The following is a 25,407-nucleotide window of genomic DNA, read 5'->3' as shown; positions in this document are numbered from 1 at the left end:
AGTAAAAACAGTTCATTTAATAGCATGCGTGTCAGAGAATAGCAGACAGAGTGGGAGACTCCAAGGAGAGGAGAATGAGTTTCCCTGTCATGTGCAGTTAGGGATTTATACTGGAAAGGGGTCTAGGGTCCATGTTCCTCCAGGAATTCAGGATAGGGTCCTATCAAAGGTGAGTACCAGGTGAACAATAGGTGTTACTGCATAAATCACTGAAGGTGGGGGTGTCGATGTCAGCATCGGCAGAGGGTCATTCAAAGCTAACGTTCTGGAACTGGAACATGTTTGGGTTCTGGTTCTTCTTAGATGTTATCAGGTGTTCATAACCTAGGACAAAATTCAGAGAATGATTAACTTTCTTGTTTTCCCCTTGAAGTGGGAATATAGTTTTTTGGCTCATTCAGAAATGGGGCCTCGTAGAAAAACAGAAATGAAGATTTTCTAAAATGGATTCCTTTCAGCCTCATGGAAACCTAGTATATTCTAATTTTTTTTGGTAAAATATGCCATTATTTAAATAACTAAATTTATTTATCCATTTTCCAAATAAAAAGTCAGAAGTTAGTGTTTCTAGTTGCCCCTCCACCTTTTTGTGGTACATTGCTTGCAGTACGAAGTGAACACATTTGCACTTACATCTTCAGGTCTTGTGTGGCAGGGACTTTGAGAAGATCCATATGAATAAAATTGTCTAATATGAGAATGCTTAAGTATTATGTATGCCCCAAAGACAGTCTTTTACCCTAATTTTTAATCTCTTATTTTGCACTATACGAGGAGTAGTTGCTCTTTTATTTGAATTTTCCTTAGTGTTGGCATTGAGCATTTATTTTCCCCAGTGATATTCTTTCCATATTTTTCCGATTAGAATATATTTTTCAGTGTGTCTGGCTGGCTCAGTAAGTAGTGCATGCAGCTCTTGATCTTGAGGTCGTGAGTTAGCCCCACATTGGATGTAGAGATTGCTGCAATAAATAAATAAGCTTTGAAAAAAAGAAATATAATTTTGGACTTTCTTTGAAATTTTGTATTTTTATTTATAAGCATTTATACAAATAAACTTGCTTAGAGAGGTTACATAGCTCAAGCCGACAATGTTGATGTCTTTTTATTCTCTTGACTTTTTACTCGTGGCTCCAAGAGGCTATTGCCTCTGCTGTCAGTTCTAGGTTGGATAAGTAAGTAACAAAAAGGGATGTGTAAGTTGTATATCTGCATAGGGACAGAAAAATATCCATTCTTCCGTTCTAAGTTCTTTGGATGATCTAATAATTAAACTGATACAAGGCAGATTAGCATAAAAAAATTAAAGTTTAGTAATAAATATACATAGAAGAGACCCAGAAAATGGGGTAACTCCAAAATGCCCAAAGCTACCACCTTAAATACCATTTCCAGCTATAGACAGTTATGGGAAATACCATTTCCAGCTGGGGTCAGTTATAGGATGTTACCAGGAAAGCACAGTAAACAAGGGTAAAGGTGTTGTGCAGTCTTAAATTGTCTGCTCTGTAAGAGTTCCTAGAGATTTAGAGTCTTTCCCATCTTTCTGGCACAGTGAGGGAGACACCCTTATGAATGTAGATTTGCCTCATACATGTAAATGTCTTTTATAAAAGGATAACTTCTATTTGATTTTCAGAGCTTCTCCTGTGTTTGCAGTTTTTTTTTGAAAACAATCATCATAAAATAATCCTTATGTGAAAGAGACATATTTTAGAGGTGCCTGGGTGGCTCACCGTTTAAGCATCAGACTCCTGACTCTTTCAATTTAGGTCATAATTGCGCAGTTTTTGGGTTCTGGCAGCATGGAGCCTGCTTGAGATTCATTCTCTCTCTCTCTCTCTCTCTCAAAATAAACTTTTTGAAAAATTTAAAAAGAGAGACATATTTTGGACAACAAATTTTGTTCCCCTACAGTCTTGTTTTGAAAACTTTAGAAGCTAAGTTGATAGACTGCTCCAAATCTCAGTGAGCCACTCTCTCAGACCTGAGAATAGGTCATTTTAAAGAATTGTGTTTCATTTCAGGATGCAGGTGGGCTTCCAAAAGTATGCCTATATTGTAGAAAAATTTAAAAAGTAGATATTTAATAAGGCAATTCTATGGAAACAAAAAAATAAAAGTTAATGACTGAAATAAAATATACAGTAAAACCTTGGATTGAGAGTAACTTGTTCTGGGAGTGTTCCACAAGATGAGCAAACATTTCTAATAAATTTTAACTTTAAAAAGGAACACTATCTTGCACTATGAGTAGTACATGACACCAAACATCACATGATCACAACTGAGCCAATAATACTTGAAATTTGCTTTGATATACAAGTGCTTTGTATTACAAGCATCTTTCCAGAATGAATTATGCTCACAGACCAATGTTTTACTGTAAATCCATTTTGAATTTTGAGGGCAGCCAATTAAGAGATTTCTAGATGCAGGGGTTAAAGTATCTGTTGCAGTCTGAAATTCTCTGATGATGTCATCAGGTATTCAAGTTAACTTTGAGTGGCTAACACAGCAACAGATGTTATTTGTCTAAACATGAGCTGTTGTGGTGATTTCTCTGAAGGTCACATAGTCTGCTAGCATCAATTACCAGGGCATTGGGGAAAAGGGGCAATTTTAGTTCTCAATGATTCCACATCAAAAGAATGGGAGAAAGTTGAAACATTACTTTGGAGTGTCATGACCAGATTTTTGAGGAAATCAGAAAATTTCAGTATCCAGTCCAGTTTATAGGCAAACAAACCCTCAAAGACAATCAGATCTGAATTCAATATTGACAAAGGTGTGTTACCAAAACATAATTTATCCTTGTAAAATCACTTATTTTCAGCAAAGGTAGCCAAATTAAAGCTGATTTGTTGGTAGAATAAGTCTGGTTTTAATAAACTTGGCTTATTTACATAGCACAGCAAGAATAGTAATCAATTATATAAGCTCTTTTAAAATCTGCTTTTAAGAAACTTCTTATAAGTAGGCTCATATTGAACTTCTAAAAACCTCTCAAGGACAAGAAGCAAAGCATCAGACTTGCCTGTAATACCTTTAGATGTAGGTGAATTCCTCTCTTGAGGCTCCTAGAATATCCTGAGGTTCCTGCACCTCCCAAGAAATTACCATCCTTATTCACCTAGTAAGGCTGTTGGAAACCCTGTAGGCAAGGTACCAGGCCATTTTCCCAGGGGATTTTAGTAGCTTGGTAACATTAAGCATAGTTCCTTAAAGCTGTTTGGTTCTATGAGTCTGTGCAAAACTTTCTCAAATATGACATTCCAGTCAAAGCTTCTGTGTTTCTGACTGTATCCAAGAAAAACAAGATTATAAACAAGGAAAAAGATTCTTATTGAACATATACAAATAAATATGTTGCTATGAAAATATAAGAACTCACTGAAAGTTTCTGAATTTTAAAGGAATCAGGTAATCGTGGAAAAGACAAATGTTTCAATTTGTTCACAGAGGTATACTTTTTATCAAATTGCTGTAAGTCATAGCTGAACAGAAAACGTTTCCCTAAATCTAGCAAAACAAAAAATCACAAATACTATAATCATCCTCATTAGCTCATTTAGTCCCATGCTATTGATTTTATTTTGCTTAAGTACAGTTTTCTCTTAGTTCTGGAAATTCTTACTCCCTTCAGGTTAATGATCTGGGAATTATCAGAAACCTATAGTCTAGAGTACTTTCCATGAGTCTCCTTGTATATGAAAACCATTTGCTTAAACACACCTTTTCACCATCAGATATAACAATAACTGCCCGTGAATGACAGAGACTTAAAGATCAGATGCAAAGCAAGTTCATTACAATGCAACTGACAAAGATACATGATGGTTAATCATCACTTATTTGACAATATGATTTTCCATAATTTCCTACAGTATCTTTCAGGTAAAAAGGACTTCATCTAGGAGTGCCTGGGTGGCTTAGTCAGTTGAGTATCCAACTTAATTTTGACTCAGGTCATCATCTTATGGGTTGAGATCAATTCCCATGTTGTGCTCTGAGCTAATAGCACAGAGCCTGCTTGGGACTCTCTCTCTCTCTCTCTCTCTCTGTCCCTCCCCTGCTCTCAAATGCATGCAAGTACTTTCTCTCTCAAAACAAACATTTAAAAATTTTTTCCCAATAACTTTGTCTTTATATATAAAGTATATTTTATATAATTGGACCATGCTTTTATAGCTAGTCTGACAATCTCTGCTTTTCTTTTTAATTTATAGTTTATTGGCAAGTTGGTTTCCATATAACTCACAGTGCTCTTCCCTACATGTGCCCTCCTCCATGACCATCACCTTCCTTCCTCTTCAGTCCTGTTTGTTTTCAGTATTCAAGAGTCTTTCATGATTTGCCTCCCTTCATCTCCCTCTCTTAACAGAGGACCATGGGGAGGGGAAGGGAGTTAAGTTTCTCCTGTTAGACCCAGGAGTGAAAACATATGGTTTCTCTATCTGTCCTTCTCTACCTGACTTATTTCACTTAGCATGACACCCTCAAGGTCCTTCCACATTGCTATGAATGGCCAGATTTCATTCTTTCTCATTGCCATGTAGTATTCCATTGTGTAGATAAACCACATCTTCTTGATCCACTCATCAGTTGATGGACATTTAGGCTTTTTCCATGTTTTGGCTATTGTTGACAGTGCCCCTATGCTCAGCACTTCTGTGTCCCTTGGGAAAATCCCCAGCAGTGCTATTGCTGATTCATAGGGGAGTTCTATTTAGAGTTTTTTGAGGAAACTCCACACTGTTTTCCAGAGTGGCTGTACCAGTTTACATTCCTACCAACAGTGTAGGAGGGTGTCTGTTTCTCTACATCCTTGCCAGCATCTGTAATTTCTTGATTTGTTCATTTTAGCCACTCTGACAGGTGTGAGGTGGTATCTCTGTGTAGTTTTGATTTGTATTTCCTTGATGATGAATGATACTAAGCATCATTTCATATGTCTGTTGACCATCTGGATGTCCTCTTTGGAGAAGTGTCTGTTCATGTCTTCTGCCTATTTCTTCACTGGATTATTCATTTTTTAAATGTAGAGTTTGGTGAGTTCCTTGTAGATTTTGGATATTAGCCCTCTATCCAATATGTTGTTTGCGACTATCTTTTCTCATTCTGTCAGTTGCCTGTTAGTTTTCTTGATTGTTTCCTTTGCAGTGCAGAAGCTTTTTATCTTGATGAGGTCCCAATAGTTCATTTTTGCTTTTGATTCACTTGCCTTTGGAGATGTATCAAGTAGGAAATTGCTGAGGTTGAGATCAAGGAGGCTGTTTCCTGCTTTCTCCTCCTGGGTTTTGATGGTTTCCTGTCTCACATTCCAGTGCTTCATACATTTTGAGTTTATTTTTGTATGGTGTAAGAACGTGGTCCCGTTTCATTCTTCTGCATGTTGCTGTCCACTTCTCCCAGCACCACCTGTTAAAAAGGCTGTGTTTTTTCCATTGGATACTCTTTCCTGCTTTGTCAAGAATTAATTGGCCATACATTTGTGGGCCCAGTTCTGGGTTCTCTATTCTATTCCATTGGTCTATGTGACTGTTTTTATGCCAATACCATACTGTCTTGATGATAACAGCTTTGTAGTAGAGGCTAAAGTCTGGGATTGTGATGCCTCCCATTTTGGTTTTCTTCTTCAATATTACTTTGGCTATTTGGGGGTTTTTGTAGTTCCATGCGAATTTTAGAATAGTTTGTTCTCTCTTTGAGAAGAATGCTGGTGCAATTTTGATTGGGATTACTTTGAATGTGTATATTACTTCGGGTAGTATTGACATTTTAACAATGTTTTTTCCTTCAATCCAAGAGCATGGGATACTTTTCCATTTCTTTCTGTCTTCTTCAATTTCCTCCATAAGTTTTCTATAGTTTTCATCATACAGGTCTTTTACATCTTTGGTTAGGTTTATTCCTAGGGATTTTATGGTTTTTGGTGCAGTTGTGAATGGGATCAGTTTCTTGATTTCTCTTTCTGTTGTTTCATTATTGGTGTATAAAAATGCAACCAATTTCTGTATGTTGTACCTTGCAACTTTACTGAATTCATGGATCAGTTCTAATAGGCTTCTGGTGCAGTCTGTTAGGTTTTCCATGTAGAGTATCATGCTATCTGTGAAAAGTGAAAGTTTGACTTCATCTTTGCCAATTCTGATGCCTTTTATTTCCTTTTGTTGTCTAATTGCTGAGGCTAGGACTTCTAGCATTATGTTAAACAACAGTGGTGAGAGAAGACATCCTTGTTGTGTTCCTGATCTCAGTTTTTTCCCATTGAGGATGATATTAGCTGTGAGCTTTTCATAAATTGCTTTTATGATGTTTAAGTAAGTTCTTTCCATCTTGACTTTCTCGAGGGTTTTTATTAAGAAAGGATACTGAATTTTGTCAGGTGCTTTTTCTGCATCTATTGACAGGATCATATGATTTTTATCTTTTCTTTTGTTAATGTGATGTATCATATTGATGGGTTTGTGAATATTGAACCAGTCCTGTAACCCAGGAATAAATCCCACTTGATCATGATGGATAATTCTTTTTATGTGCTTTTGGATTCAATTTGCTAATATCTTGTTGAGCACTTTTGTGTCTGTATTCATTAAGGATATTGGCCTGTAGTTCTCTTTTTTTGTTGGGTCTCTAGTTTGGGAATCAAAGTGATGCTGGCTTAGTAGAATGAGTCTGGAAGTTTTCTTTCCATTTCTATTTTTTGGAATAGCTTCAGAAGAATGGGTACTAACTCTGCTTTAGATGTCTGGTAGAATTCCCCAGGAAAGCCTCAGGCCCCGGACGCTTATTCGTTGGGAGATTTTTGATAACTGATTTGATTTCTTCACTGATTATGGGTCTGTTCAGATTTTCTATCTCTTCCCATTTGAATTTTTGTAGTGTGTTTAGGAATTTGTCCATTTCTTCTAGGTTGTCCAGTGTGTTGGCATATGATTTTTCATAGTAATCCCTGATGATTGCTTGTATTTCTGAGGAAGTGGTTGTAATAGATCCATTTTCAATCATGATTTTGTCTATTTTGGAGTTCTCTGTTTTATTTCTGAGGAGCCTGGCTAGAGGTTTATCAATTTTGTTTATTTTTTCAAAAAACAAACTCTTGGTTTCATTGATCTGTTCAACTGTTTTTTTGGATTCTATATTGTTTATATCTGCCCTGATCTTTTTTTATTTCTCTGCTTCTGCTGGGTTTGGGATGTTCTTGCTGCTCCCCTCCTATTTCCTTTAGGTGCTGTGTTAGATTTTGAATTTGTGCTTTTTCTAGCTTGTTGAATAGGCCTGGATTGCAATATACTTTCCTCTTAGGACTGCCTTTGCTGTGTCCCAGAGAGTTTGGATTGTTGTATTTTCATTTTCATTTGTTTCCATATATTTTTAAATTCCATCTCTAATTGCCTAATTGGCCCAATAATTCTTTGGTAGGGTGGTTTTTAACCTCCATGGTTTTGGAGGTTTTCTAGACTTTTTACTGTGATCGATTTCAAGTTTCATAGCCTTGTGATCTAAAAGTGTTCATGGTATGATCTCAATTCATTTATATTTATGGAGGGCTGCTCTATGCCCCAGTATGTGATCTATCTTGGAGAATGTGCCATGCTCACTAGAGAAGAAAGTGAATTCTCTAACTTCAGGATGCAGAGTTCTAAATATATCAATTCCATTGTTTCAATGTGTCATTCAGGTCCACTGTTTCTTTAGTGATTTTCTGTCTGGTTGATATCCATTGCTGTAAGAGGGGTATTAAAATCCGCTGCAATTAGCACATTCTTATCAATAAGATTGTTTCTGTTTGTGATTGTTTTATGTATTTGGGCTCCCAAATTCAGTGTATAGATGTTTATAATTGTTAGCTCCTCCTGATGGAGAGACCCTATAATTATTATATAATGCCTTTCACCATCTTTTGTTACTGACTTTACTTTAAGGTCCAGTTTGTCCAATATAAGTATGGCTACTCTGGCTTTCTTTTGACTTCCAGTCGCATGATAAATATTTCTGCATCCCCTTATTTTCAATCTGAAGGTGTCTTCAGGTCTAAAATGAGCATCTTGTAGATAGCAAAGAGATGGATTTTGTTTATTTTATCCATTCTGCTACCTTATGTCATATGGTTGGAGCATTCAGTCCATTTACATTCACTGTTATTATTGAAATATGTGGGTTTAGATTCATTGTGTTCTCTGTAGGGTTCATATCTGTAGTGGTGTCTCTGGTACCTTGTATTCCTTGCAATTTTCCCCTCGTAGAGTCCCTCTTAGGATTTCTTTTAGGGCTGGTTTGGTGGTGATGAATTCTCTCGATTTTTGTTTATTTGAGAAAACCTTTACCTCTCCTTCTATTTTGAATGGCAGGCTTGCTGGATAAAGGATTCTTGGCTGCATAGTTTTCCTGGTCATCACATTGAAGATTTCCTGTCATTTCTTTCTGGCCTGCCATGTTTCAGTAGATAGATTTTTAACCACTCCAATAAGTTTCCATTTTTATGTTAAGGCCCTTTTTTTCCCAGCTCCTTTCAGAATTCTCTCTTTAACTTCATATTTTGCCAGTTTCACTATGATATGTCATGCTGAAGGTCAATTCAAGTTACACCTGAGGGGGAGTTCTTTGTGTCTCTTGTATTCCAATGTCTATTTCCTTCCCCAAATTGGGGAAGTTCTTGGCTGTAACTTGATGAAGCACTCTTTCAGGACCTTTTTCTCTTTCTTCTTCTGGAATTCCTATGATACGGATATTGTTCCATTTGATTGTATCACTCAGGTCTTGAATTCTCCCTTTGTGCTCCTGCATCAATTTTTCATTTTCTCGGCTTCCACTTTTCCTATAACTGTGTCTTCTAATTCACCTATTCTCCTCTCTGCCTCTTCAATCCGTGCAGTGTCCACCTCCATTTTATTACGCACCTCATTTATAGCATTTTTAACTCCTCACAGCTATTTTGATGGTCCTAGTCTTTGTATCAATAGCTCCTCTGATGACTTCTATGCTTTTTTCAAGCCCAGCGATTAATTTTATGACAATTGTCCTAAATTCTTGCTTAGTTATGTTGCTTATATCTGTTTTGTGCAGTTCTGTGGCTGACTTCTCCCTGGAATTTCTTTAGAGGAGAGTTTTTTCATTTCATCATCTTGGCTAGCTTTCTGTATCTTGTTGGTTTTAAAAGCTTGTTATGTACTGTGCACCTGTTAGTATTGCTCTCTTAAAGGGGGCTCATTGACTGTCCAGGGCCTGTTGTTTCAAGAAGTGTTCTTTTAATGGTGTCTTTCTGTTTCTCTTGTTGTGCCTTTTGATTATTTTATTTCCCTACTTAGTGATATTAGGACTCTCCACCATGTGTACCTTGGCTTGTTTCTTGAGGTAGCCCTGAAAAGGAAAACAGACAAACACACAGGTAACAAAATCACACAAATGCACAGACAAATCAAACAAACAAGCAAATCAAAAGGGGAAAGAAAAGAAAGGGAAAGAAAAAAGGAGGGGTAGAGACAACAAAAGACAAAATACAGTCTAAAGTTGTAAATCCAGTGGAGGGGAGAGATAAGAATGAGATAAGGAAAATAAAACTGGATGTCAAGAATTGATATAATCACAGCAGTGAATCAATGTTGATTTTCTTGGACTCCAGGAGGGAAAGGATAAAAGAAAAAAAAAAAAAAGCTAGGTCTCGGGGGTTGCTCTCCAAGTCCCTGCCTTGGTGGTTGTGGGGAGAAGAAAGGCAGTACCCCAAGCCCTTCTCAGACCACGTGTTGCAAGCCACTCTTTTGAGTCCAATTTCCCTGTGCCAAGGGCAGGCCAAGTTCTTTTTTCCAAGCCCCACTGCATTTCCAAATCCTACTCTATGCACTTTAATGCTACTGCCCAAGATAAGATGTACTCCTGCAGGCAGGTGGCTTTCTAGCTGGGATTGAGTAGGGGGACTGGGGAGCAGCTTTCTACTGGCTCTGCCTGGTATCAGCAAGCTGCAGAGCCCTAGGAAAAATGCACCAGCTAAAGGGGACGAATTTCTCTACCTGTGCCCAGTGGTTACAGATGGGATGATAAGATCCCTCTCTGTCCTGGGCCGAGGTCTTTCTCTTCTTTAGAGACCACCCTATGAGTGTTTTCAGTATCTCTTTCTCTTCCCCTCAACTCTCTGTGACTCTGTATGACTCTCAGCGCTCTCCCTAGCTCTGCGCTGGGCTGGGGCTCCCTCCCCTCAGAGCCTCTGGCCCTGGCCAGCCATTCTTACCTCCCCAAATCATACTCACTCAGGTACCTATGAGGCTGTATTCTATGTGGACTCTATGTGTTTTCCTCCCACTCTTGCAGATCAGAGTATTGTGGCTTCAGTCCTTCTCAGTTTGATGGTTGCGGGCAAAGATTACAGAGCTCCCTACTTCTCTGCCATCTTGCCAATCCAAAAAAAATTTTAAAGTATTCATTTTAATATATTTAATTCGGGAAAGTTTCTCAAAGGTATCAAAAGATTTTGTACACTTGACTAAATAGGAGCATAGGTTACTGTGAAACAATGGTTATTTATCTGTTTAAACAAACTGACAATTAAAGATTTCAAAGGCAAATATTAATTTTTTATATTTTATTTTGAGAGAGAGAAACACAGCATGAGTGGGGTAAGAGCAGAGAGAAAGGGAGAGACAGAATCTGAAGCAGGCTCCAGGCTCTAAGCACAGAGCTTGACATGGGGCTCGAACCCAAGAACTGTGAGATCATGACCTCAGCCGAAGTCAGATGCTTACCTGACTAAACCACCCAGTCGCCCCTTCAAAGGCAAATATAGATGGTTACATAGATCTGAACAAAACTTAGCTATTTTAATATTGAGAGGAATAGGATTACTTGGGTAATCAATGTGATGATATAGTTAACAAAGGGAATTATTATGATAAAATATATATATTTTTTTGCTTTTTAGGAGCAGGTAAATAGCACAAGAAAATTTTGCCCTCCTAGCAAATGAAAGAAAATTAACTTTTACTTTTATATAGCACAAGACTAATATTAAACCTTATTTTAATACACTTTCATATCATTTCGGTTTGAGTCTGTTTGATTACACAAGGTAAAATTCTCTCTTCTCTTCCTCTTTATTTCATTCTGACAGAATAAGACAAAGTTACTTTTTTCTTAACAAAAATACATATCCATACTCATACATTTTTTAAGGTCTTTAAATTAAAGTATACCTGATTTATAATTTTATATTATTTTTAGGTGTCCAACATAGTGATTTGACAATTCTATACATTGGGCAATGCTTACTATGGTAAGTGTGATTAACATCTACAGTCCCCATAAATGTTATTACAATATTATTGACTACATTCCTATACTATACTTTTCACCCCTGACTTATTTTATTTATTTTTTACTTAATTATTTTAAATCTGGAAGTTACGCCTTAATTTCCTTCATCTATTTTGTCTATTTCCTCACAAACTTCCCCTCTGGCACTCACCTGTTTATTCTCTATGTCTTTTCTTTCTTTTTCTTTAATTTGTTTTAATGTTTATTTTTGAGAGGAAGAAAGAGTATGAGTCGAGGAGGGGCAGAGAGAGAGGGAAACACAAAATCCAAGGTAGGCTCCAGGCTCCAGGCTCTGAGCTCTTAGCACAGAGCCTGACATGGGACTTGAACTCACAATCCGCAAGATCATGACCTGAGCAGAAGTCGGACACTTAACTGACTGAGCCAAACAGGCACTCCAAGTCTTTTTAAAATTTGTTTATTCTCGTTTTCTTTTATTAATTAGCTTCCAAATATAAGTGAAATCATAATATTTGTGTTTTTCTGACTTACTTCAATTAGGATAACACTGCCTAGATTGGTCCATTTTGTGAATAGCAAGATTTCATTTCATATGGTTGAGTAATATTTCATTGTGTATGTACATAGGTGTATACACACACACAAACCTACACACACACATATGCCATTTATTTATCATGCCATTTATCCATCATGTATCAATATACATTTAGGTTTTTCCATAGCTTGGCTATTGGAAATAATACTGCAATAAACATCTTTTCAAATTAGTGTTTTCATTTTCTTTAGGTAAATATCCAGCAGAGGCATCCCTGGATGGGTATTTGATTTTGGCTCAGGTCATGATCTTCGGTTTTTTTGGGTTCTAGCCCAACCTTGGGCTCTGCACACTGACTGCACAGAGCCTGCTTGGGATTCTCCCTCTCCTCTCTCTCTTTCTGCCCTTCCTCTGCTAGCACTCTCTCTGACTCTTTCAAAATAATTAAACTTAAAAAAAAAAAAGTTTGGTATATCCCAAATAATTTGGACCATGTGTTTTTATTATCATTTGTCTCAAGGTATTATTTCCTCTTTGATTTCTTTATTGACCCATTGATTGTGTAGTAGCATGTTGTTAAGCCTCCTTATGTTTGCAATTTTGTCAGTTTCCTTCTTGCAATTATTTCCAGTTTCATTCTGTTATTTTCAGAAAAGCTGCGTGCTATAATTTTGTTATTAAATTTACTGAGCCCTATTTTATGTACATTTGAAAAGAATGTGTATTCTCCTGTTTGACACATACATATTCAGAACTTTCCATCCCCAAAGTCATTCTTTCCTTATTAATTTTCTATATTTTGATGTATTCATTGGTGTTAAGTGAGGTGTAAAGTCCCCTACTATTTTTGTATTACTGTCAAATTTTCCTTTATCTGTTAATATTTGCTTTATATATTTATATGCTCTTATATTAGGTATATAGATACCCATAATTATTATATTCTCTTATTTGGTTGATACTTTTATTGCTATATGATGATCTTCTTTGTCTTGTGAGATAGGTTTTTGTTTTTGTCTGATATAAGTATTACAACTCCAGCTTTTTTTTTTTTTTTCCCAATTACCATTTGGATGAAATATTTTTTATCCTTCCACATTTAAAAAAATTCTTCGGTAGTTAACATACAGTACACCATCAATTCCAGGGTAGAATTCAATGGCTTATCACTTACATACAGCACCCAGTGCTCATCACAAGTGCAGTCCTCAATACCCATCTACTCATCTCCCAGTCTCCATCAACCCTTAGTTTGTTATCTATCAGTTTTCCTCTATTCTCTCCCCCACTTCACATATGGTCATCTGTTTTGTTTCATAAATTCCAGATATGAGTGAAATCATATGGTATTTGTCTTTTTCTGAATAACTTATTTCACTAAGCATAATTCATTCTAGCTCTGGTCACATCATTGCAAATGATAAGATTTCATTTTTTTTAATGGTTAAATAATATTCTATTCCACCTCTTCTTTGCCCATTAATCATTCAGTTGACATTTATGCACTCTCCATAGTTTGGTTATTGTTGGCTGTGCCACTATAAATATTGGGATGCATCTACCCCTTCAAATCAGCATTTTTGTATCCTTTGGGTAAACACCTAGTAGTGCAATTGCCAGATTGTACAATAGTTCTACTTTTTGTTCCTTCAGGAACCTCCATAGTAGTATCCAGAGTAGCTGCACCAGTTTGTAATTTTACCAGTAGTGCAAGAGTGTTTTCCTTTCTCCTCATTCTTGCCAACACCTGTTTTGTATTTGTATTTCCCTGATAAGTGATATTGAGCATCTTTTCATGAGTCCGTTAGCCATCTCGATATCTTCTTTGGAAAAGTGTCTATTCATGTCTTCTGCCCATTTCTTCACTGGGTTATTTGATTTTGGGGTATTGAATTTGATAAATTCTTTATAGATGTTGTATACTAATCCTTTATCAGATATATTGCATGCAAATATCTCTTCTCATTCTGTAGCCTGCCTTTTAGTTTGTTGGTTGTTTCTCTGTCCTTTCACTTTTAGTCTGTATGCCTTTAGGTTAGAAATCAGTCCCCTTGTAGACAAATTATAGATTGGTATTTTCTATTCAGTCACTCTGGTTTTTGATTGTAGCATTAATACCACTTACATTTAAAGTAGTTACTGATAGATAGGTCATTCTTAACTGTTTGTTTTCTGCTAGTTTTCACAGTTCTCCTCTCTTCCTTTTTTCTTCCCTTGCTCTCTATCCTTGTGATTTATGACTTTTAGTGTTACATGTGGATTCCTCTCTCTTTATATTTTTTGTGTATCTATTATAGGTTTTTGATTTTTAGTTATCATGTGTTTCATACATATCATCCTACATATATAGCAGTGAATGCTATAATGATGGTTGCTTCAGTTTGTACACATTCTAAAAGCACTATACTTTTGCTCATCCATTTTATGTATATGATGTCACACTGTTTTTTTAGAGAGGGAGAGAGAATGTGAGTGAGCTGGGAAGGGGCAGAAGGGGGGAGAGAAAATCCCTAGTAGGCTCCAGACCCATTGTGGAGCCTAACATTGGGTTTGACCTCATGAATTGTGAGATCATGACCTGACCTGAAATCAAGAGTCTGCTGCTTAACCAACTGAGCTACCCAGGTGCCCCTATGATGTAATATTATATACATATGATGTCATGTATATATACATACACACATATATATTATATATAATGTGAATCCCTTAACATTTTAGATATATTTGATTTTGCTACTTTTGTCTTTAGTCTTCATACTACTTTTATAAGTTATTGATCTACTCCACTTACTGCATGTTTCTTCAACAAACCAAATATTTTTCTAATAAAATCTTCTTCTAGTTATGTTGTTTTCTTTTCCAATTAAACATTAACATTTTTTGTAAGGCCAGTGTAGTAGTGGAGACTCCTATATTTTAATGGGGAACTCTTTCTCTCTCTTTCATTCTAAATAATAAAAATAAAAAATAAATAATCTTGATTGTACATTTTTTTCTTTTCAGCATTTTGAATACATCTTGCCACTTCCTTTTGACCTGCAAAATTTTTGCTAAAAAATCAGCAGATAGCCTTATGGGGTATTCATTGTAAGTAATTCGTTACTTTTATAATTCTCCCTTCATGTTTAATCTTTACCATTGAACATCTTACGTGTTGTGGTGCAGATCTCCCTGGGTTCATTTGATTTGTGGCAGTCGGTGCTTTTTAGACATGGATGTCCATTTCCTTTCCCAGGTTAGTGAATTCTTCTTCCCCATTATTTCTCTTTTCCTTCTGGGACCCTAATAATGCAAATATCAGTATGTTTGAATATATTTCTTTTTGCTGTTCAGCTTGGGTGCTATTACCCTGTCTTCCAGATTGATGCATTTTTTTCTGTATCTTCTAATTTGCTGCATATTCCTTCTAGTGTATTTTTAATTTCAGGTATTGTTTTTTCAACTTTGGTTCTTTTTTACATTTTATCTCTCTTTGTCAAAGTTCTTTATCTACTCTTCTCCCAAGTCTGGTGAGCATCTTTATCACCATTAGTTTGAATACTTTATTAGGTACAGTGCTTAACTCTATTTTGTCTTGTTCTTTGTTAGGTGCGTATTCTGTTTTTGATTGAATTTGTTTGAAATAGGCACAATATCTACATATCCCAATCTTGAAGAAGTGGCCTTGTGTAGGAATATGCCCTGCGTAGATTATAGGAGCCTGGCAAGTTTGGCGAGGTGGCTGGAGCTGTAATGAACACAGGTTGGGGTTTCCCTGTGAGGACTACCCTGGTAGGTAAACTAAAGCTAAAGTGTGGACCATCTAGGGCTTTCTGTGCTGGGGGACTCACTGGCATGATGGCTGGAGCAGAAGTGGGTAAGGACCTGAGGAGTCCTGGGGCACAGTGCACCAGGGGTACACTGTTGAGAAGCTTGGAGCTAAAGCAAGTTTGGGCCATAGGTATCCCAGGGTGCTTTGAGCTGCTGCTGCCTTGGCAAGATGGCTAGCGCTGTAGTGGACAGGCCAGTGGTATCCCCAGTGGACTGTGCTGCGGCTCTCTTGTTGGGCTTCCTTGGCTGGTGTTGGCTAGGGGCCTGGGGCTTCCTGGTAGAGTACCTGGACCCTACTCAAGTCTGTACTATCAAAGTGGAGAAGAAACATAAAGTTGGCACTTGCTAGCGTCTCTCTTGAGAGAGTTCTAGTCATTCTACCATCACTGGCAGATGCTCTAGGGTTAGTAAATGAGTCTCCTTTACTTATAGTTTAGTTGCCTTTTAACCTGTGACTTTTTTTTTTTCTGTGCCCCAGTGTGGGGGGATTTGTGCATGGTTCTCCTAGTGCTATCCCTCCCTAGTGCATTTTGCAGTATTGAGAGTGGGATTTCTATTGTTACCATGTCTCAATCTCTCCTGCCATTCCCTATGTGATATCTCTACCCGTTAGTGTGCAGAAGCTGTTTCATCAGCCCCCAGTTCTTCAGGAGGAACTGCTGTATATATAATTGTAGAAGCACTGTGTCTGTCCAAGAGGAGTTCAGGACCTTCCTACACTTTCATCTCCAGCTTATATTTTTTAACCAAAATCATGCTTCTTTCCTTGTCTATAGAGTTTTCCCTTATTTCCAGTAATATTAACTACATTTATTGGGATTCTTAGAAAAGACAAATACCATAATATATGGAGAGGTGGAGAGGATGAAATAATGAGGATTGAATTGCTGAATTATTATATTATACATCTGAAACTAATATAATACTGTACATTTAAATAAAAATTATAAAAGAAATTAAAATAGAATTCTTATCTTTTAGAAACCTTAATTTCTAGTGAAAACTAACTTAGCACATTTATGAATATATTTCTAGAAACATGCATTTTCAATTTTCCAATGTAGCACTAACATATCCAAATATCGTTTAGGTCTCTCTGTAATAAAAAGCTAACAGTAGATAAACATATGTTTAGTATTTAATGTTTCAGTTTTTATGTTACTTGGAAATGACCTAGCTACTAATAACTACTCATCATCTAATTAAACTTAGCAAAACTCTGGGGTTTTACATTACTGAAAAGATTTGGGGAAACTAAAGTGGACATAAATATTGCTGAAAAATCATTTATAAATTTGTATTTTACTTGTACTTATTTAGCTCTCTTGTTCTTAATAATTATGTTTAGATTAGTCATGAAAACTTCATGAAACATTAGATAAAACCAACTATCATCCCAAGCTATTTTCTTCCTGACAATTTTTGTAACAAAGATAACATGAATTTGATTAGTAAACCAGAAAGTTGTTTGTTATATTTAAGGAAGATAATGTAAGGATGCAGGTCTGAAACTGACTCCATGAAACAATAGAAGGGCACACATTGCCCAAGGCAAAAGGGACCACCCTTGTAACATTCTTTTTTTTTTTAAATTTTTAATGTTTTATTTATTTTTGATACAGAGGTAGACAGAGCATGAGAGGGAGAGGGTCAGAGAGAGAAGGAGACACAGAACTGGAAGCAGGCTCCAGGCTCTGAGCTGTCAGCACAGTGCCCGACGCGGGGCTCGAACCCACGAATGTGAGATCTGACCTGAGCTGAAGTCGGAGACTTAACCGACTGAGCCACCCAGGCGCCCCAAACCCTTGTAACATTCTAAGGGCAGGCCTAAAGATGGAGGTTAAGACTAGTCACACCCTACCTGAGGGTCCTGGGCCCACTCTGTGATTGGTCAGTACTCTAAATGTTGTGATTGGGTCCCGCCAAAAGTAACAAATACTCTAGGCAATGTGAATGGTTAAACCTGCTATCAATAATATTGTATAATAATGATTGAATCACTGTATTTCCTGTAACTCCCCCTTCCCAAACTCATAAAAGCCCTACCCTGCCTTTGTTCGGGGCTTGCTCCACGTGGATCCAGTAAGTCTGTGAGCCTGAGTTTAGGCTGGCGGGGCCTAAATTCGTAATAAAGCCCTTTGCTTTTGCTTGCGTGATTCGGTCTCCCAGGTAATCTCTGGTTTTAGGGGGCGATATTAAAATCTGGGTACAACAATAACTCTGAAGATCTATTTTAACTACAATGACAGGCTTCAACCCATGATTATGCCAGACGATGTAAACTTGAAAAACAGTGGTTTAGCTGTTATATTCTTCAGAATTTTAAGAATACTTAACCACTTAATTTTAATCCAAATTAATTTTGGTAATACCATCCAGGTATAGATAAATATCACACATCTACAATTTACATATAAAGGCACAAATAAACATATGCAAAGAGAAATCCTAAAATTCTAGCCATTATACAGGTACAATTAACATAAATTTCACTAGATAGAATGTTATGTTTATCTGCTCAGATGGCTAAATACCTTTTTACTAATATTTTTAGAAAATACACATGCTGTTGTATTCACCTAAATTTTAAATGAAAGTCCCTTTTTTGTTTTCACTGTGATAAGAATTAGCTCCCTGAGGTCTGTAGAACATTTACATCTCAAAATCACTGGTTAAAATAAGTTCCTCCAAGAAGGACTTTGGTTCCCTAAGACAATACTTATAAGCCTTTTGAGATAAATAGGAAAGGTTTTGGAATTAGTAAAGAGGATTGGTAAACTTTAAAGCTAGATTTGTAAAACAAGGACAACTGTTTTCAATTCTTCAAAAAGTTGTGTTGGCACCTAAGTGACATCAAAGGACTGTCACACCCATCAGCCTCTTACCCTTCCTGCACCTTTAGCTTTGGAGAGAAACCTTAAACAAATTCCTATCAGGCTCTGAATATCAGCCATGGTCAAGAGTTCATTGAGTCCTGTGGCTTCTCATTTTATTTTCTGCCGTTTTGTCTATCCACTAATCTCAGGAGGTAATCCATTTACAAAACCTTTTGAGAATCCTCCCTGAATTTAAGAAATTCTTTAACTATGGCCTTTAACTTTGGCTTTTGACCAAGGAGCAAAAGATATCTGAAGAGAACTGACTGTAGCCTTGGGTGGTTTAATTTTGAAAGGTATCTGTTTGTCTATTCAGTGTGGAAAAGAAATTCAGACAAAGGATTACTAGAATGAGTCCTCAAATAAAGGATAGAAGGGAGCACTAGGAATTACATCACCTTTACATGCTTTTGTTTTACGTGCCTCTCACAACTTTAATTTGTTAATTAGCCTCTTACAATAAATCCTTCAACAAAGCTATTTTGGCAGTTTGAAAATCTTTGGAGGCATCTGCATACCAATTAAATACGTAGTTTGATTTGAAAGCACATGTCTTTAATTCACTTCTTAAAATAATCTTATCTAGTTGGGACATTCCTTATAATGGCCATTGTAATTCTAGGTTCTAATTCCCCTGAGGGCTGGCAGTGGTTTGGGGGGACTCTCACCAAAATGAAGTTTAACTTACATTTTCTGTTGGGAAATATCTAGCCACATATAGGTTGCAATTAACATTTTTGTCTGGCCTTATTTTGGAGCCCCCTCCCACCCCGACAGGTATCAAGTCAAGTTGCCAGGACACTAAACAAACTTAGTATGATTTTGCCATTTTTGTAGATATTTACAGATTTCTGACTGCAGTTCTTATAAATCAGGCATGTGTACCAGAAGGTGACATATTTAATTCTTTGGAATTCAAAAAAGGGGGAATTTACACTGGATATAGAGTTTAATTTCTGTCCTTTTTTTTTTTTGTTAAAGGAGTCCCTAAGGCTCACCTTTATACTTCTTTGTGTCTACTTTTTAATTTGGGCTTGTTAAGGATGAGAACTCTATAAAACTTTTATTTTTCAACATAGAATTTTTTTTTAAATTCAGAATATCTACTGTCTGGTTACAGAGGAGTAGGATCTATTAATCTTACTAGTAACTCAAACGAATCCAACTTTTTATGTCTTACCCATGGGTGCACGAAGCACCCCCAAAGAGAGGATTAAGAGATGCAGCCCTCACAAGGTACAGAAAGTTTACTCCCAGGGAAAATATTTTATTGTGACAGGGGGTAAGAATGGCATAGTGCAAACAACGTCTGGTTTCCCATGAGATGCCTCCAGTCACAGATCTGCTGACACCTGATACTGGCCAGTGGTTACTAAATCGGACTTTTCTAGCACCAACAAAATAACAAAAGTTGAAATGACAAAGGCCCCTTATGGGCCAGGATCTCTTATGACAAACGCCCCTGAAGGCTGGCACAATCAGAAACATAAGCGGCCAACTGCAAGCCTAGGCTGTTGAGCGCAACCTACTTGGCTGAGCACCAGATGTGTGCCACTCCAGCACCCTCCGGTCCGTAGAGACCAGAGGGCAAATTCGCAAGATATGGAACAAGAGGACAAGAGAGAATAACATCTCTGGGAGGAAAATGATCAATAGAAAATGAGTAGGCATAACAAACTTTTACCAAAGTCCCTATATACCCAAGGAACTAATTCCACAAATATTTTCTTCTGCAAACCTAAATTTAGACAAAGAAAAGGAATCTTACCACTCTCAGATCTTGAAGGCAGAGATCCAGAAGACCTGACAAGGTAAAAATTCTTACCTTCTGGTAGCTTTTGTCAGGGGTCATAGAATCTCTCAGCAGCCAGCAGCTGTGAAGTGAGCAGTATCCAGCCAGTGAGGTTTGTCCCTTCATGGTTACCATCTTCAGGGGCAGAAAAATTTTCTTTTCTTCCTTTCTAGTTTCTTCGAGCTAATAGTTAAGTTGATATAAGGCAGATTAGCAGGAGAAAATCAAAAGTTAAGTAGTATGTATATAGCAGACAGACCCAGATAAACTGAGTACCTCTGAAATGGTCAAAGCCAACACCTTTAATATCATTTTTGGCTAGATACCCAAGAGGTTGTTGGGAGTAGAGAGCCAGTTATAAGAAATTACCAAGAAAAGCACAATAAACAAAAGTAAGTTTGTTGTGCAGATTTAAGTTGTTATCTTCACCATTCATACATTTCTAAAGATTTTAAATTATTCCCATATTCTTGGCACAGTGAGTTACCCTTACAGATAGATTTGCCTTACACATGTAAATGCTCTCTTACAAAAGGGTAACTTCTATTTGATTTTCAGAGCTTCTCCTGTGTGTGCAGTTTCTTAAAAAACAACCAACCTAAAATAACCCTTATGCTAAGGAAAGATTTTAGGGTGCCAAATTCGGCTCCCCTACATTGTCAACCTAGTAAGATCACTGTTGGGAGTTTTTCTCGAACTTATACCCTATGACCAACACATCTTTTTAGCCACCTTCTCTCACACTCCTGCTAAAGGAAGCTTAGAGCATAAGAGGTATAATAAGCATTGGGGCTCATGTCACAGAGAAGGAACAGGAGTCTGCCTAAATATCAGCAGCAGCAGCAATAAATATGTGCACATGCACACACAGTAAACATATCCACTTAGGTGCTTGACTGGTATCTCTCCCTAGTTTCCCCTGTGTTGCTTTGGTCATGAAAAAATACCAATAATGTCTAAGACCTCATTTTGATTGCTGTTTGAGTGAACATTATATGTATGTATGTTTACATATCATTATATAAGCACATAGAAATATATATGTATATTTCTATTAAGTATATTTTAAGTATAAAATTAATATACATCTATGTTTGAACTCTGTATATTCCATTCTGCTATCTAGCAGTTTGATCACAAACTGTTTTGGAGAAGAAGAATGTGTATATACTGGCACAATTGATCATCTCTTTAAATTGGTTACATGTGCCCAGGATCAAGATCTCAAAACCTCTCGTTGGCTAGATGTAGGACTGATTTCTAAGTATAGAATTCCAACTTTCTGACTGCTTCCTCTTACTAATTACCACTGCATTATAGTAGTCTCTCAACACATGCACATACTACACTAAGGAATATGTTCACAGAAACAGCCGTCTTCACTATATTTGAGGTCCACTCAGCCCAAAATTCATGTTCGGCCTTTATTATGGCAGTGCTTGGTTGGATTATCTGAGAAGTATACCAAATTTTAAGTACTTTAAGTAGATTTTCCAAATTCTTGGTGCCAAATTTATATATTTAGGTTATTGAAGTTTATCTCTTAATTACTATATTTAGTCTTCATAGTAATCTACACGTTCTTCATAAAAACTTATGTGCAATATCAAGTCTCCAAAGATATGTCAACTTATTTTAATAAGCATTAGTAATTTAGAGATAAACTATCTTTTTAAAAAAGGTATTTTAATTTCTGCTTTAATTCTGCTTATATGGACATATCCTCATCTTTAGGAAAAATAAGAGAAGAATAATTTTAAATTGTTTGTCATTTTTTCTTGTGATAAAAGCTACACACACCTGCATATACAAAGTGAAGATAATCACATAATAGCATTAACATTTTAGAAATCCTTGTATAAGAACGCAAAACATGACTTTTGTAACATTAAGAAACCTATATTAATTTTACAGTGAAAAAATGAGAGCAAGAATACATATACAACCTGTATCAGTTAATATGCATAGAGAATATGTATCTGAAAAGCCAAAGTTTTTACTGTGGAATCATGTTTGTTTTCCACTAAGAATGAACCCTTAATTCAGTAAAGTTATGTAACTTTAATAATTTACCATAGCCTAAGAGAAAATTTACATGATTATGATGAAATTATCATATATCATAGTATTATTTCCATAAACTTCCCACCACTAATTTTTCCAAAAATAAACATTAGCATTTATTCAAACTGAATAAATATATAATAGAAGGATTGAAAAAAAACTCCCAAGTTATTTCATAATACCAGTTTATAAAACACCTACTTTCTATTTAGGCAAGATCAGAGAGATTAAAGATGATGTCTCTCTCAGCTAAAAAGTAAATTTTTTCTTCTTAATTATGTAACTAATTATTTACTTAAAAACTCTAAAAGAAATATTCCAATCACCTGGGCGTAGATGTTCTTGTGCTTTTATTCCTTTGGAAGTTTATATGTATTTCAAATCAATTAAAATGTACTTCGTAGAAAACACACCTGAAAGATAAACAATAGCATGCATTTTATAATTTCCCAAGATTATCAAAATTAAGTCAAGGGACTCTATAATTTCCCAGTTAATGAAATAATCAAAAGTTAATTATAATCTTTTGTCTCTCATTTTTTGTTATTTGGTTTAGTCTTCTCACCTTTTGATTTAAATTTTTAAAAAAATTATAGAAAAGATGAAAACATTAAAATAAGAACCCACATGTATACCTTTTCCTTGATAAATCTGTTCTTAACGTTGACTACATTTTTATCCTCTTTCTCTCTAAATATAGCTCTCCTTATAGATATATTCTTCTTTTTGGTTAAATCAGTAGAGATTGTAAACAGGATGATGAACATGGGGAAGATGGCAGCATAGGAACATCCCGAGGTCACCTCATTCCACAGACACATTCAAGTAACAGCTACATCTATACAATTAAGTCTAAAAATGACCTGAAGACAGATCTTCCACAATGAGTCCTAGGGAAGAGACCACACTGGAAAAGGGAGGTGGGGCAGAGACTTGATGGGAAATCAAACCCCTGGAGGGACTAACTGCAAATGGGAGGGACATCACAATCATGGAGAAACAAAGAATAAGCTCTAGTGCTAGGCACCTCCCCTGGGGACCTGCACTGGGAAGATACGTACCATACATTTAGCTTTAAAACTTGTGGGACCTAACTTTCGGAACCTAACAAGTCAGTGGGTTTAAAGCTGGGAGAGGCAGAGGACAATAAAAAACTGAGTACCTGCCTTAAAGAACCAGCATAAGGAATAACCCCACCCACGACAAGCACAGAAGTAGCAGTTTGAAAAGTACCTAGGTATATCCCAAAGGAGATTTATTGGCTAATTTCAGCTGCTGGAGGGGCAGGAATCTTCGGAAGATTTATCAGGGAACAAAAGTGCTGGTGGGTGTTTTTTCTCTTCTGCTCCATCAGCCTAGAGAGGCTGGATGTCTGCAGGAGCCAGCACCAACACTCTCTACCTACCCTGTAAGTGCTGTGTTCTGCTATGGACCGACCATATCCAACCCTCTCACCTCCACACATGTCCCTCCAATGTGGCTCCTGTTTTGCCACACCCCACAGGCAAACCTAGCAGGGAGTGGTGCCTTTGCAAACTCATTGCTGCTCTGGAGATGTTGAAAACTGACCTTACACACTAGCGTACCCATAGTTCCAGCAACCCAGCCTCTTAGCTGGCTGTGCCGAAAGCAAGCTACACTCTGCAATGTACTGCAGCTGTGGCAGAGAAACTAACTGAATACAACTAGGTCATGCCCGCCCATGAAAGCCTCTCAGGTGGCCACACTGGGAGCAAACCCTGCTCTTTGATCCTCCAGCAGCTGAGGCAGGAGGCTAAGGGCAGACACCGAGGATGGCCACTGGCCCCACAAACAACCCACACACAGCTTCATGTGTCTCAACAAAGTGGGAATCAAACCCTGTCCACTGTGCCCTCAGCAGGCAAAGCAGCTCACTGCAGTCAGCTGGACTGAAGGCAATCACAGCTCAGGCATAAGGGTAGGACACATGCAGTCCACACGGGAGAGAAGCCAGGGATGTCCGATTCCGGAGACCAAGGGGGATTATGTGGCAGGACACCACAGAAACTCTTTACAAAAGGGCATGACTTTCAACACCAGGAGACATAGCTGACCTACCTAATACAGGGAAACAGAAATTTAAACAAAATGAGGAGATAGAGGAATATGCCCAAATGAAAGAACAAGACAAAATTCATAGCAAAAGCTTCATAAAGAATTCAAATCAATGGTCATAAGATACTCACTGAAAAAAAGAGTGGATAAACTCAGAACTTCAACAAAGACTTTAAAAATATTAAAAAGAACCAGCAAGAGCTGAAATATTCAATAACTAGAATAAAAAATACAGTAGAGAGAATCAAAAGTAGATTAGAGTATCAGAACAGGGTAATGGAAAGTAACCAAGCTGAACAGAAAAAGAGAAAAGAATAAGAAATGAGTACAGATTAAGGGAAATTAATGACATTATCAAGCATATGAAATTCACATTATTGGGGTCCCAGAAAAAAAGAGAAAGGAGCAGGAAACTTATTTAAGGGAAAAAAGCTTGAAAATTCACATTACCTGGGGAAGGAAACAGACATCTAGGTCCAGGAAGCAAAGAGAGCCCCTGCCAAGATGAACCAAAAGGAAATCCATACAATAAAAACAAAAAATAAAAAAATAAAATTCTCTATCATTACTTTTTGAGAATTTTAAAAGCAGCAAATGAGAATAGTTATAGATAAGGGAAACCCCAGAAGACTATTGACTGATTTTGCAGAAACTTTGACTATATCACACCACTCCCTTGTGACCTGCAAAGTACTTACAGGATAAAACCTATGACCCAGAATACACTACCTGACAAGATTATCATTCAGAATAGAAAAAGAAATGAGTTTCCCAAACTGAAGAGTTTATCACCACTAACCAGTCTTACAATCAAGGGAATCCTTTAAGTGGAAAAGGTCATAACTAGCAGAAAATTGTGAAAGGAAAATGTTTCACAGGTAAAAGCAAACATAGTAAAGGTGCTAGATTAATCATGTATAAGACCAGTATAGATGTTTAAAAACAAAAGTAGTAAAATCAGTTGTATCTCCTCTCCAAAT

The 25,407-nt window shown here is 36.9% G+C and overlaps 2 long non-coding RNA genes across 3 annotated transcripts in view; one reads left to right on the top strand and one right to left on the bottom strand.

Annotated features, from left to right (window-relative positions):
- LOC115292620 overlaps nt 1-25,407 on the top strand; it is a 77,172-nt gene that overhangs the window by 8,175 nt on the left and 43,590 nt on the right. For both annotated transcript variants that reach the window (XR_003909067.1, XR_003909066.1), the window contains exons 2-4: nt 11,215-11,266; nt 14,813-14,896; nt 20,244-20,306. This is a non-coding gene — a long non-coding RNA (uncharacterized LOC115292620). The remainder of the gene's footprint in view (nt 1-11,214; nt 11,267-14,812; nt 14,897-20,243; nt 20,307-25,407) is intronic.
- Nucleotides 1,094-17,693, bottom strand: LOC115292621. Its single transcript, XR_003909068.1, has 3 exons — nt 17,666-17,693; nt 14,961-15,091; nt 1,094-1,162 (listed from the first exon to the last, which is right to left on the bottom strand). It is a non-coding gene; the product is annotated as an uncharacterized LOC115292621 (long non-coding RNA).

The sequence above is a fragment of the Suricata suricatta genome, chromosome 5, assembly GCF_006229205.1.
Source record: "Suricata suricatta isolate VVHF042 chromosome 5, meerkat_22Aug2017_6uvM2_HiC, whole genome shotgun sequence".
In the NCBI taxonomy this organism is placed as follows: Eukaryota; Metazoa; Chordata; class Mammalia; order Carnivora; family Herpestidae; genus Suricata; species Suricata suricatta.
The sequence above is the reverse complement of the archived record's forward strand: the minus strand, read 5'-3'. Positions and strand labels throughout refer to the sequence as shown.